Here is a 14790-nt window from a genome sequence, read left to right as displayed (position 1 = left end):
TTTACTACACAATTTATCAAACCATAATATAATATTACTCTATCTGTAACTAAATTATCTGCTAAATAATATCTTAACCAACTTAGAAATATGAAAAATCTCGTCATATTCATTTTAAACTTCATTATATTAAAAACGGCTTAACTGATTATAATAAAACAAAGTTAAGAAACCACCGCAAAGAAACTCGTTTTCAAGACTGGGATGTACTAAAACCTATGAAAACAACCGAGTTGACGGAAAATACAATACGAAAAAAATGTACATGACAACAGTTTCAATTCCTCTTTATTATTAATTCTGTGCAACCAAACTCTTGATTTCTAAGTATTTCGGCAAGTTTCGACAGAAGGCCTTTTGATTTCGGTAATAGTCAAAAAAAAACACGTACCAGGGTGGAACCTTGAGCTACTGATGTCACATATTCATATCTGCCCAAAGAAATCATAGCGAAATTAAGTGAGAAAGGTCCTACGTACGTACAAACGTTTGTGAGCTTTCGGGTGACCTAAAAATTTATAGACTTTTTTACTTTGATTGCGAGGAAAATAAACCGTAACAGTCAATAATTCATTTAGACCTTTTATTTTTCTTCATTGTTGTTGGTGTCTGATTATCTTGATCTTAGACGAAGAATTTACTTTATACACTATGGCATAAAAAAGTCATTTTTTGTCATCTTCATCTAGCATAAATCGTCCCCTTACGACCAGAATCGCTTAAAGTCACTTTTGGGCAAAACTGAGTTAAGTATATCGTTAGAATGTACTTTCCAAGATCTACATGCTGTTGAAACCCGTTTACTGTACGATACTCCAATACCGAGTTACGTTTTTCTTAAGCTCACTTAAAGCCGATTTTAAGAAAATCAACAGCCAAAAACAACTACGCGTTGGTTAAACAGCATTTTTTTTATTTTACAACAGCAAAAATATTTTAATATCAAACAAGCGATTTTGGAATGTTAAGATTTAAATAAAAATGCAATTTGAGTACTGCCTAAAAGTGCTAAAATAATGTTAGTAGGTTTCGCCTGTTGAGCATTACTTTATATTTCAATTATTGCAACAGCGAAAAACAAACTAAATATAATATAGGCGATATTGCTTGTAACAATGTTTGCTTCGACCATAAGAAGCGCTTACAGCCCAAATCGCTTAAGTATCGCTTAGACGTTTCGCGCTGTATTGTAAAGTAGTGTGCACTTTGTGTAGGCTAGCTTAGTCGGTTCGTACACGCTTGAAAGCACGATTCATAATAAGTAATTTAAAAACTTATTTAGGTAATTATAGATCTGTTCACTAACGAAAGTCTGCCCCTCCACATTCTATAATTGTAATTGTACCTAAACGTATCCGTACGACAAGTCTATGTGTGCGTAGCTCGAACTTGTCCTCGTGGCTTCAGTCGCAAGCGTACCGTCAGTCACGCACACTAAGACTAAGACAAGTGTTAAAGTACTTAAGAGGTTTTCTCGTGTACATTAATAATTAGCTGTGGAGGGCGCGCCTTCGTGAGTGAACAGATCTATGTATAACAGCGATTCACTTGCCGTAATTTAGTGTTTTTTTTCAGGTGACGATAAGGAGCATGGATATTCAGGTTTCAATGAACTAAATAAGCCGCGTATCCACTAGAGGCAGCCTCGGGCCGAGCGGCTGCCTCGCTCCGAGGCCGCGCAAGTGGAGACGCTGCCAAAGGCACGGCTCAGACTGAGGCTCCTTTGAGCACGGTCAAAAAACCGACAAAATATGGCTCGGCTCGCGGTGCTCGGCCTGAGGCTGCTCTAATGGATACGCGGCTATAGAAAAACATATAACCAGATCCAACAGACCGTCAAAATGAACCGTGATTGTCATTTAGATAACCTACTTATTTACTACTTCGTATCGTAGGTACGTCGTATCAATGAAAAGCTTATCACGGCATAAAACATTTACGTAGTCACACATTTTCATTGTTCTTGGCTTAGGTAATATTAATTATCCATGGCGGGTTTGAGTAGCCACAGCTAAGACAAGCAGTGATGAAGAAGAAGACTGATGATTATTACCATTAAGGTATTTTTCATCACTGCTTGTCTCAGCTGTGACTACGTCCGGCACACGCTCAATAACGTCTTCATCACAGGCCAGTGCAACCAGCCATGGTGAATCTCGGTATAACATTTTTTTTGTAAAAAAGTCATTAAATCTTTATTTTTTTAGCTGCGCTTATTGGCAGTGGATTAGTGTATCGCTTTTTAATGCAGGTAGTTTAAATTCCTCTACTGAAAGAGGTTCAACAGAGTTGGATTCGATTTTCTGTTGCCTTGTCTTGTTCGACGGTTGGTTTGCAAAGTTACAGGCCTGGTATCAAAAGTCAAAAGTCAGACGACATGTCGTAAATTGATAAAAATATTACCTATACAAATATTAAGCCAAGAACAATGAAAATGTGTGACAACGTAAATGTTTTATGCCGTGATAAGCTAATGATACGACGTACCTACGATACGAAGTAGTAAATAGTAGGTATCTAAATGACACTCGCGGTTCAGTTCGACGGTCTGCTGGATCTGGTTATACCTATGTTTTTATTTAGTTCATCAAAACCTGAATATCCATGCTCGTTATCGTTTTGATGAAGAAGAAGACTGATGGTTATTACCATTACGGTTCTTTTTTCATGACTGTTTCAGTGGTTACTTTGAGCCTTGAGACGCTAAGTGCCTTTTTATTAAAATGTTTGAATAAAATATGTTTTTGTTGTATGCATATAATCAAAAGTTCCATAATTAAATGTATTACAGCACATATGATATTAAAGGAATAACGTAATATATCTCACATATACTAGAAATATACTACTATATTTAAGACTTTAGCTCGCTAGTTTTCATTTATTTATATTTTTGGGCTATTTGGTACCTATTTGTTGAAATAGATTGATGGAACTCTTTCGAAAAATACAAGTTATATGTCTTTGAATGATAAAAACAAAACAGAATAATGCTACATTGCATATAAGATAGAAAAACAGAAAAAAAGCCTAGAGTCAAAAACATCTTAGAAATATTTTGCACTTTTAAGCGCGCTTAAGAGGTAAATTCCGATTTGTTTACAGCCAATACCTCTTATTTGCGCTGAGACTTAACTAAAAAACTTAAATTGTATAAAAATGTAAGCATTTTAACACTGTATTCGGCGAAAAATGCTTCAATTATGGACTGAAAATGATAGTTTATCCAATATATCTGCGTAAACTTGCTAGTTTAGAAGATAAAAAAAAACGTGTCTACAGGCAAAATCGCTTATCTGCAGTACCTTTTAAAGAAAAGCCTTATTTTAACCCACTCGGCGCGAGTATAGAGTAAATAACATAGCCCTATCCTATTAAGGGATAAATTATCTAAATAGAAACACAGAGACGTTTTTAGTATAACTAGCTTTTATAGGTTTTTAGAGCATGCAAACCTTTAAATGCGTTTTTCTCGAAACTACATTTCATGCAGATAAGCGATTCTGGTTGTAAGGGGACGAAATACAAACTTTACGGGCATGAGAAGTGAAAATTATTACTATTCACTAACAGAAAATTGCTATTATTCAGGTTCTTCCGGCAAACTATCAAGTTGCATTCCGTGGAACGAGGTATAATTACGTTCTGCAACTCATACTATTAATAATAATACGGGAGGTGGGAGGATTTTGTTACGTTGCTATAGCATCAAGGAAACATTATAGTTATAATATCACATTATGTAGGTACTTAATGAAGGAAAATTGATGACGATATCTAACATACGTCCATATTATGGGGCATCATAATTATGCTCATCGTTCATATACTAAGTACTCAAGAGAATATAAGGGCCACTTAAATTTCACCGGTAAAATGAAATCAAAAATATGTTTGCGTTTTTAATTGAATACATTTAATTGGATGAAAAGTAATTGTACTGTGTTATCTTGTATTTAATAAATCCATTTTAGACAAGAAGAATTATATGTATACTAGTATTTTCGTTTCACCCATAAAATTCACGTGGTCCTTATTTTCTTTTGAGCAGTATAGAATTATGTTAAATAGGTATGAAAAGTAGAGATATTCCGAATAATAGCCATAGGGAGGAAATAGCGGTGACGCACTAGTCAGATATTGAAATAAAGGCTTTCAATAGGATTCATGATTTTATCCCTGAAACCTAAACAACAAATAAATCAATTTAAATCACACACAAATTGATTACTATGTATACAAAACCTGCGGGACCATTTTACGGGGGCATTTTGGTATCTTTTAAAAATCAAATACGTTAATTGATTGGTGGAGTGCAAAAATATGGACTTATTATCTAACCCTTCAAAATTAAGCTACACAGAAACTTATATTAATAAACAAAAATTCTTTCTTACATAGCACAGAATCTTATTTGAACGTAATAAAGCGTGGGAACATATTTTGAATGGTTCGAATAACAGATACATATTTTTGCACTTGACTGTACCACATGAGTCTGTATTAGTATGAGTGGACACAAGACGCCGTCTATATATACTAAAAGTAATATAAATGCGATCAGTTTCATAATAATTTACTTGAATTTCTGTTTATTAATATAAGTTTCTGTGTCGCCAAAATAACTTAAAAAATATTGTCTTGGCTCCCGTACCTCTAAACTTGGCATAATCCAAAATGTATTCAAAGTCAAAGTCAAAATATCTTTATTCAATTTAGACCACAACAAGCACTTATGAATGTCAAAAAAAAAATCTGCCACCGGTTCGAAAAAACCTATGCTGAGAAGAATCCGGCAAGAAACTCAACGAGGTATATATTTTTTTTTAAAACAGATTTACTTAAATGATTATGTATACATCACAAGTATTTAACACAACTTTATTTTTAACACACTAGGTTCGCTATTTGAAGGGATCGCTAATGCGGATCGGAATTATTTCCAAATATCCCTGTCCATGATATAATCATTACTTTATAATACGCCTTTGATATTAACGTCTTCTTGACAATAGATTAGAATTTTGTATCCGTTTCATTTATAATATTTTTTGGAATTTTATTATAAAAACGTATGCAATTTCCCAGAAAAGACTTTTTGGTTTTAGCCAGTCTGTAGATGGAACTTTAAGCTTCCCTGTGTTTCTAGCAGCCTTTGGCTTATCGACGTTAGTGGGAAAATCACATTTGTTCTTCCTAACATACATGATTATTTCAAAAACATAAAGCGACGGCAGGGTTAGGATATCTGTTTCCTTTAATTAATTAACCCTGCTAGGACTGTCTTATATGATATTCCGTAATATGTCAACTAATTTAATATCAAGCCGTCGTAATTACCAAGGTGGGTGATCAATGCAAATGGAGCTGCGTGAATAGGTTATGGGGTCATGATTACAGCGTTTATTATTAATAATAGTGAATAAACAGGTCGAATATTAAGTCGTGAAGCAAAGGTTTTCACAAGTTTTAATTTAATTTCATGGTATTTAAGTTTGTCCTTCCTAGAAATTCACAAACAATTGACCACTTTCTGGTATCCTGTTGAATCTGGTATTCCGATGGTCCAGCCAAGATCATCTCCACAAGTTCCGTTGAACTTCTTAACAATTAACGGCATCTACTTTTAACTTTGTATGGAAGAGTAGTTAGTATGACAAAGCAAGTGCAGTCAAGAAGTACAGTCAGCGAAAACAAATATTTGCTATTCCTTAATTAATTTGCCGGATTCTGTGGCAGTCTCATTCACTTTATGGTTCAATTTTAATTCTCATAATTAGTAAGGGAAATTCCATAATAACAGATAAAGACAAACTAATTAACAGAAGCTTAACAAGCGTTTTTGAATAAAGAAGTAGGATTTCGCTCTGTAGACTTTGGTGGTAACAAGGTTCGATTTCACCAACAATTAAACTCGCGGTTAATTATTGATCAATCGTTCAGTTACATTGTTAAGAAGGTTTTATTTTCTTTAATTTTATACTGTGGTTTCTATTATTACTTGTAATCATTTATTTTGAAAAAAAATGACTCAGCCAAGTTTCTTGCAGCGCGTTCTACTTGGCAATGATGGTTTTTCCGAAGCGCTGGTAGTTTAAAAATAAATGAAGAGTAAAAGAGCTCATTGCGGCCTATTCACCTAGAGAATAAACGATTTGAATTTCCATAGGGTTCAGATCAAATCTTATTCCTTCACAGTCTAAACGCACTAGTCGTCTAGTCGTTAAGTAGCCTATAAGGGCCTGTTTCACCACTTGTCGACTAACTTTAAGTGTCAAATAAAAGTAATGCCGTCTTTGTTTATTCGGACAAAACAAACAGAGACGGTATCACTGATATCCGTTACTTAAACTTAGTCGACGAGTGGTGAAACAGGCCCTAAATATTTTAACTAGTGTTCACCCGCGGCTTCGCACACATAAATCATTAGATCTAGCAGCTGAATTGAAATTTCGGGATTTTAAAAAGTTCCCGTGGCAATTCCCGAAAATTTAATCATGGTTTTCATTGAAGTTAAATCCGTCAAATTACATTGTTTAAAGACTTTATTACTCATAAAGAACAATGTTCACTTACAATGAGCTTAAAATTAGACAAATAATATCTTTAGTAAGATTTTCCAGCTAATCGTAACATCTAATTTACCTTAACACGAATATAATCTCTAAGTTTACTTTGAAACATGCCTAATGTATTACACTTTTTAATTTCAACAGGCAGGTCATTATATAGTCGTGCTCCCTCTGATAGAATGTTCCTCTTACCATATCCAGTCCTATGCTTTATTAGTTTAATTTTATCTGTATCTCTCAAGTGATGTTTGTAGGTTCTTTTTATGAAAGCAATTTGTGTATGTATTTATTAGTAAGTTTTTTTTTATGAGGATACAAGTTGCATAAGTGTATATTTGTTTTATGTTGTCAAGTTTAGTCTTTTCGTGTAGTGTTTTAGTATTTATGAGATGATTGTATTTAAACAAGGCCTTGATTAGTTTATTTTGAGATCTTTGAAGACACATCAAGTTTGTTTTGGCAGCACATCCCCACACTTCAACCAGATATTTCAGGTGAGGTTTTACCAATGAATTATATATGGTCATTCGAATATTCTGCGGAATACAACCAACAGTTCTACGTAGCGCTCCTGTCAAGGAAGTTAATTTCGATTTGATGTGAGATATATGAGCTATCCAACTAAGTTTATCATCGAGATAGAGGCCGAGGTATTCTTCTTGGTGGGAGCGATGTATAACGTCACCATCAACGTTAAGCGGTGGAAAACTCACTATCTTTTTATTTTTAGCCACGAATATCATATACGTAGTTTTAGAGGAGTTTATAGTAAGTAAATTGCTTGGCACCAGGTATGAAATGTTAGTAAATCCTTCTTTTCGAGATTTTATCCCTATCCCGTGGGAATATCGGAATAAAAAGTAGTCTATGTTTTATTCCAGATGTCCAGCTATCCACATACCAAATTTAATCCAAATCTGTCTAGCCGTTTCAGCGTGAAGAAGTTACAAACATACTCACTCACTCACTCACTTAAAAACTTTCGCATTTATAATATAAATAGGATTTAATTTTGCTGCTGTTATGGGCCCACCCGGTACAGCTAAAAATGAAAACTTGTGATAAAAATCCCCAAAGTCTATCTTCACCTCTTCTCTGTCACACCCTGCTTCTTACCTATAGTTATGGCTATAGCAAGCAAAAGAAAGGCCGTTCTCAGGTCATCCAATCAATGTAACACAGCGCCGCTCAACGATTCTCAATACATTGTCGATTCGTGTCACTTAAATAGACTTTATGGACAGCGAGAATGACCGCGGTGGAAAAAGCAATAATGTTTCTGTTTTGTTTTCTAGCTAGTGTCATTAAAGTATCAAAAATCTACTAATCCTACTTATATTAACAACAACACAAATACAAATACAAATTAACAATACAAATTCTTATAACTGACATTTATGTAAATTATAATGTAATGATGTATTGAATAAATAAATAAACTAAACTATTATTAATGCGAAAGTCTGTGTACATACGAGTGTACTGTGTGATACTATTTTACGATAAACTGCTGGACGAATTTAGGCGAAATTTGGTACAAAGGTAGCTGAATGTCGGAAATAATACATAAACTTCTTTTAAAGATAAGATAATTTATTAAATAATTTGCAATACAAAATAACAATAGATACAATGTTTTACAAAATTATATGTAACACGTTTGCCTGCACTAGTGTTACTAGAAAACTTTGATTCCGATATTCTCACTAAACTAACTAAAATGAAACAATCCCACGTGAACACGTGAAATCCTACACTAGTATTAATCGTGCTAGGTAGTCATTCTTCATTGAAAAAGATTTAATTTTTGAAACATGCCTTGGGAAAGTCGTTACATCTAGTTGAATTGAAACAACTGCTGATCTTATCACGCAAACAAAACCACAGTTAAAGGCTTATTTCAAAATGCTTCAATAAAAAGCTATTGCTACTTTAATCGTTTAAAAGTTAACTGAAAGAGATCCTTTTAAGGGGTTACCTATTATTTTCATGTGTTTTTATAATACAATGAAGTGTTTTACAATACAATTGGTTAGACGACTAAAAGACTGTTTAGTCCGTCAGTTACATAATTAAAAATTATTGTGCACGTATATTTTCTATTGTTTGACAAACAAAAATGACGTGAAGTGCTTAGAAATTCGAGTGAAGTCACTATATCACTATACGGTACGATACCCCACTCCGGAAGTTTGATGATCTATACCTTTGTCGTTTTTTAATAATTTGATGAACCAAAAACTACGTGTCCCATATTTTTCCATAATCTAACTGTCGAACTAAATAGAATGATATTTATAGTTTTAACCCAGTCGTCATCCCTATTTAAATTTGTTTAAATCGATAATTCTATACGCGTCCGGTATAGAAATCTAGTTGAACATTGCGTTCCATATCCAATAATATCCAGCAACAAATATTTGTCGTTGTCAGCAGAAATCTGCACCTCAAATTAAAATCCTTCACTGAGCCGAGGTAATCCGTAGCAGTCTACGAAGCACACTACGCCGTAGCTTGCGTGAACGTCAATTTCGTAGCGGCGCTACGATACGAGCCATGTAGATGACTACTGATGGAGCTCGACGATAATTGACACGAGCAATATCAGCCGCTAATAACATGGGGTCTCATTTTGTTGGATCCTTGTTGAATTCATATCGACCCGAGTGCGGAATGGAATGAAATTTTAAACCGGATGCGATTTTTTTTTTACATATTTGATTTGATATGAGCTCTGGTTTAAGTTCAAAGGCGTCAGTGTAGTGTGGTGGTGCCATAAATAATTTAAGACGGGATGCGCCTTTGTGATACTATTTTACCTACAACTTTTTATGTCAATTTTCTGTATATGTGGAATGATAACTTTACACTGGGGGACTTTATAATTTCTTTTTTGACATCTCCTAAACGTAGATATCATCATCATCATCATCATCATCATCATCCCATCCCAGCCTATATATACGTCCTACTACTAGGCACAGTTCTCCTCTCAGAAGGGTTTGAGCCGTAATTCCCACGTGGGCTCAATGCGAATTGGGAACTTCACACGCACCATTGAATTGCTTGGCAGGTTTGTGGAGGTTTCCTCATGATGTTTTTCTTCACCGTAAAGCTCATGGTAAATTTCAAATGTAATTTCGCACATGAACTCCGAAAAACTCAGTCGTCAACACACTTTACTGCAGTAGCCATTCGTATACCTTATCAAAATATAGCAAGGTGCATAAATGATCAGTTTGGTGACATAGCGGATACGCAAATACATCTGACTCAATCACGGTAATCCTCTCGTCAGTATGATTCTCACTAGGCTATTTCCGTAAGTCACGCATTGTGTCCTTTTTATACCCAAAGAGTCAGAGCGGGACATTATGTGTTTGTTATCGCGATTTACCTTTGGCCAACGATATCACTTATCGGCGTAAATCCGACGACTTATAGCTTATAAGCTCACAGAGTCATGATTTGGCGTTAAAGTCGTGTTAATCTAAATTGATTGTTGAGAATGTTGAAAAAATACTAGTCGAAGTAAAAATAAGTGGATTCATGAATGAAAAGGAATTCTGAATACAGAAATACGAGTAATAATAAGTAGTTGGTATAGAAATATCATGCAAGCTAAAAAGCTATATACGAGTATGTATTTATTTGCCTTTGAGATTAAGTTCCTTTAAGAAGGATTATATTTCTGCGCAATTCAGTGAATTCTATAAAAACTCCAAAAAGACCAGGGCGCCTTGCGGTGAAGGAAAACTTCGTGAGGAAACCTGCATTGATACACCATACCACGCACGGGAAAAAATGTGTAAAGGAGGTTTCCTTGTAGGACCACGAAATCCTAAAATACGTGACAAGTAGCTGAAAGGCTTTTATTAGGTTTTTGTACTTCATTCGTAGAATTAAACAATTATTGTGTTCATTTTATTGTTCGTCATTGACGGTTAATATTTGTTTCAGTCCCAACAACCAATTAAGAATAACACAACATACACTACTTACTTGGTGATGTAAAGTAGCCTTTGGCGTTTCTCTAAGAGTTCATGCTGTAAAGATTAAATCGACTCTAAAGTATGAAGTGTACACAATTTTTTTATTGCTTCTATATAATTTAAGCAAAGGCTATCTACATTACACCACTCTTTCTCTTGCGATGCGGGATATTTAGCATAGCGTAGCATTAGTTTAACTGAACACGCTAGTAATATTTTTCAGGTTTTATTTATTGTGTTTGATGAACCTTGACCTTTGACCTTGACCTTTACAGGGGCCTTTAGTAAAACTACCTTGACCATTTGCTGAAATATTAAATATTTGGGAATAGTTTTGACACGTGTGTATTGATTTGCAATTCGATGGCCGCAACTAAAATCAAATGAGGAGCAGTTCAACTCAAGAATCGATTTAACTGTGAATGGATTTTAAGACAGTGCGAGAAATAGCGTGTTATATAGTCCGACAACCTCGTGCGCGACGCTCCCAAGGAATGAAACGCGGTGGCGGGGGCGAGGTACACTATAGATAGACGTCAGCGGGGATCGGAGGGGTAGCGGGGAGTAAAACCGCGCGCAACGCAATTATAGTTCTTCACATTAATTTGGCAAAACCCGTCTCTGAAGCCACTTTATTTGTAGACTACAATTAAAAAATTATTAAAGACCCTAACTTGATGGAAATACAGGGCATCAGCGTCGTCTTCAAATCGCCACAAAAAATCATCATCCCGAAGAAAGAATTGACTTAGATATTTTCGCGGAAAGCGTGATTCAGCGAAAAACTTCACAGTGGTACACTACTGTCATAAAGTAACAAAAGGTTTAACCGTCTTTCTATTTCCTTCTCTTGATAAAGAAACTTTAATTTAAGCACTTCTATTGTGCTTTTACTTCTAGGTCTCATAAACAGTTACTACTTATCTTTAGATATATCTTCGGCAAAATTATCTATGTACCTGTGTAATCACATGCTGATATTGATGTGCTCCCTCGCCCCCGCTACCGCGTCTCATTCCTAGGGACGGTAGCGCACGAAGTTGTTGGGCTATAGTTGCAGTATATTAAAATATGTGGTAGATCACTTATAAATCCACAGAACTTATAAAAAGAGAAATAGAAATGGTATCGTGTGTATTTTCTTCCACAATCCACTATCAATAAACATAGCTTTTGGGAGTATTCATAGGTTTTAGTTGATTACGGTACCCTGTAATCCTGGTTGAATCCCATCTTTGCAATATTTTATTGAGCACCTAGCTTCGTTACAGATTTGAGACATGTACATATATAAATTTTTAGTTCTAGATACACTTGGTAGTGTTTTTGGTCTGTGTGACATTTCTATTCACCTTATTATTAAGTTCTGTTCTGTTATGTTTTAAATTCGTACCGCATGCCCACCAACTGATGAAAATCAAACGATATTTTTCGCACTGCATAAAGGAGTATATTCTGCGTTTTAACTTTGGTTTTGTCAAACAGATAAAAAATGATTAAGATGAAGCGCCGCAAAGTTCAGGAATGAGAGCCAATGACGAGTGACGTGACATGGAACTAATACTGGAAAAAACATGTGCCAATACTTGATAATTAAATGATGTCCCAATAAGTTTTTAGGTCGCTAGACGGATCACGGGGTCAAAACGCTCAAATATTCTCGCCTTAAGAGCGTTTTTACCTGCTGAGCTGGAAGCTGGCAACGTTGCATTTTTGTTAGTTTTTCTCGATTATTCAATAAAAAATAAAAATGTGGTCTGATAGAACTGTTTTAAATATATAAGTTAATGTGTCTACTCCAATAATTATGCGTGATAGACATTTATTTTCTTTAAAAACCGTTAATAAATCTTTGTACGTTTTTAAATAATATAAAAGACTATCACCACTAATTATTGGAGTTAGACACATTAACTTATACCGGGTGTAGCCTGTAATATGAGCAAATAATTAAAACATAGATCATACTCCTCAAACTGAATAACATTAGTTCAGCGACTTTAAAAATAATTAGTTTTTTTTAATTTTTATTCCACTTTTAAGTTTATTCGAAGAAGCAATGTAAAGCAAAATGCTTGATCTTTGTAGGCTGCCAGGCGACGTCAGTTGGGTTCTAGGATGGCGTACATTGATAGCAGTATTTAATTTATATGAAAAAACGAAAATTCAAAGACTCCATTATTTTTAAAAGTCACTGAACTAATGTTGCTCAGCTTGACGAGGACAATCTATGTTGAATCTTTTGTTTTTTGCGCGTATTACAGGCCACACCCGTTATATTAAGAACAGTTCTATCAGACCACATTTTTAATTTTCATTTATTTTTTATGGAATAATCGAGAAAAACTATCAAAAATGCAACGTTGCCAGCTCAGCAGGTATAAACGCTCTTAATGGTTCTATAGGGTAGTAAACTTACTTGTTTGAGTTTTCAAGCGGCGTGAGGCGCGGCCGCCCGCTGTCAACTTAGCGGCATGGCGCCCGCGCACCGCCGTCCGAGCACACTCGCGCACACTCACATATTATGAACACTGTCCACACATGCATACGATCTGAAGTGCACTTTGTATACCTGCAAGCAAAAGAGTTTATATTAGCTGCGGACTACTTTTTAGGGTTCCGTAGTAAACTAGGAACCCATGTATAGTCTCGCCATGTCTGTCCGTCTGTCTGTCCGTCCGCAGCTAAGCTCAGAGGCCGTTAGTTCTAGAAAGCTGTAATTTGGCATGAATATAAGTATCAGTCACGCCGACAGTGCTAAAATAAACAAAAATATTATGGCACCTCCCATAGACGTAGTGGGGGTGTTTTTTTTTCACGACTAACCCTATATTGTGGGGTACCGTTGGATAGGTCTTTTAAAACCAATGAGAGGTTTCCAAAACAATTTTTCGATTTAGTGATCTTTTTTTGCTAAATATTCAACTTTAAAGTGAAAATATTCATTAAACTAATACTCAAACTTGGAAGATTCCGTACAAAATATTACTTCATTTTTTCGTAATGGCTACGGAACCCTATCTTGGGCGTGTCCGACACGCTCTTGGCCGGTTTCGTTTACAAGGAGTGACTATTTTATTTTATTATAGCCAAGTCAGTCTCAAATATCTGTGTAAACATAGTGACGTTTTTTTTTAATTAATGGTTCTTGGCTTTTGTTGTTTGTGTCTTCTTGTATGGGGACAAATCAATTAAGTATACCTACCTACACACTTAGTTGAAATGAACACTCTTCCTGTTGATTCATTCAGGTACGATCAGAATCAAGTACGGAACGGAGGTACTTAATTATTATATTTCTTACATTCAAATATCTAACTCAATTTTCTTATACTGTTAATTTTATTAGCTGAATAAAGCCAAATTTCCTTCTATAAATTGTTGTCACACTTTATCCTATTTGTTACCAATTTCTAGCTACACCATATTAGGAGCTCAGGCTACGTATTATCTATCAGATTCTTTGATTCTTTTGTGGAGACATGGATACTAATTATTAAATATTGGTCCGAGATGTTTGTATTTTATGGTATAAAGGGAGAATCAGGATAGTGTGTAAATATTGGTCAAAAATCGTGTTGCATTGCGAGGCCTGATCAAACAACATTGATGTATTGACTACTTCTGTATATACCTATACGAAACGGTGTTTACTCTCATCGAATAGGACGTGGAACCGCCGCTGCTAATAATAAGTTTTTGTAAAAAATACTTTGTAGCAGAACTTCCTGAGTGGTATTAAATAAGTTTTCACCTAAGAAAGCAGTGTATGAAACAAGCTGCGAAACCAGTGAAAAGCAATGCGATCATCATCATAGAGACTAATATTTACGCAGTTGAATGAGTTGAAAGTTGCAAAGAAAAAAATACGTAATTTCGAACAACTACTTAACTGATTCAATGGATATGAAATTTAAGTATCATGTTTCATAGTAACATTTAACAGCTTATAACTTACACAGTCGATATCTCTATAGAAATATGTAAGATTTATTTTTCAACACGACTGGTGGCCGTATTGTCTAAAGCCGAGTTTAGACTTGCAAGAAAAATTGTGCAAGTTCTATTACATTGCGGCTCTACGGCTTCGCATTGTAATGCAACTTGCACGATTTTTCTTGCAAGTCTAAACCGAGCTTAATGTTCTTATCATATTTACCATTCCTTTCTACCCTCGTATTGTGCCGTAATGACAGAAAGAAGTGGCGAAAACGATTGTAATTCCA

General features: G+C 35.1%; 1 long non-coding RNA gene across 1 annotated transcript in view; it reads right to left on the bottom strand.

The window, feature by feature from the left end:
• LOC141438363 (uncharacterized) overlaps positions 1-14790 on the bottom strand; it is a 319118-nt gene that overhangs the window by 294611 nt on the left and 9717 nt on the right. The window contains exon 2 of the long non-coding RNA XR_012452478.1: positions 12984-13136. This is a non-coding gene — a long non-coding RNA (uncharacterized lncRNA). The remainder of the gene's footprint in view (positions 1-12983; positions 13137-14790) is intronic.

The sequence above is a fragment of the Choristoneura fumiferana genome, chromosome Z, assembly GCF_025370935.1.
Source record: "Choristoneura fumiferana chromosome Z, NRCan_CFum_1, whole genome shotgun sequence".
NCBI lineage: Eukaryota > Metazoa > Arthropoda > Insecta > Lepidoptera > Tortricidae > Choristoneura > Choristoneura fumiferana.
This window is presented reverse-complemented; position numbering and strand designations above follow the sequence as displayed.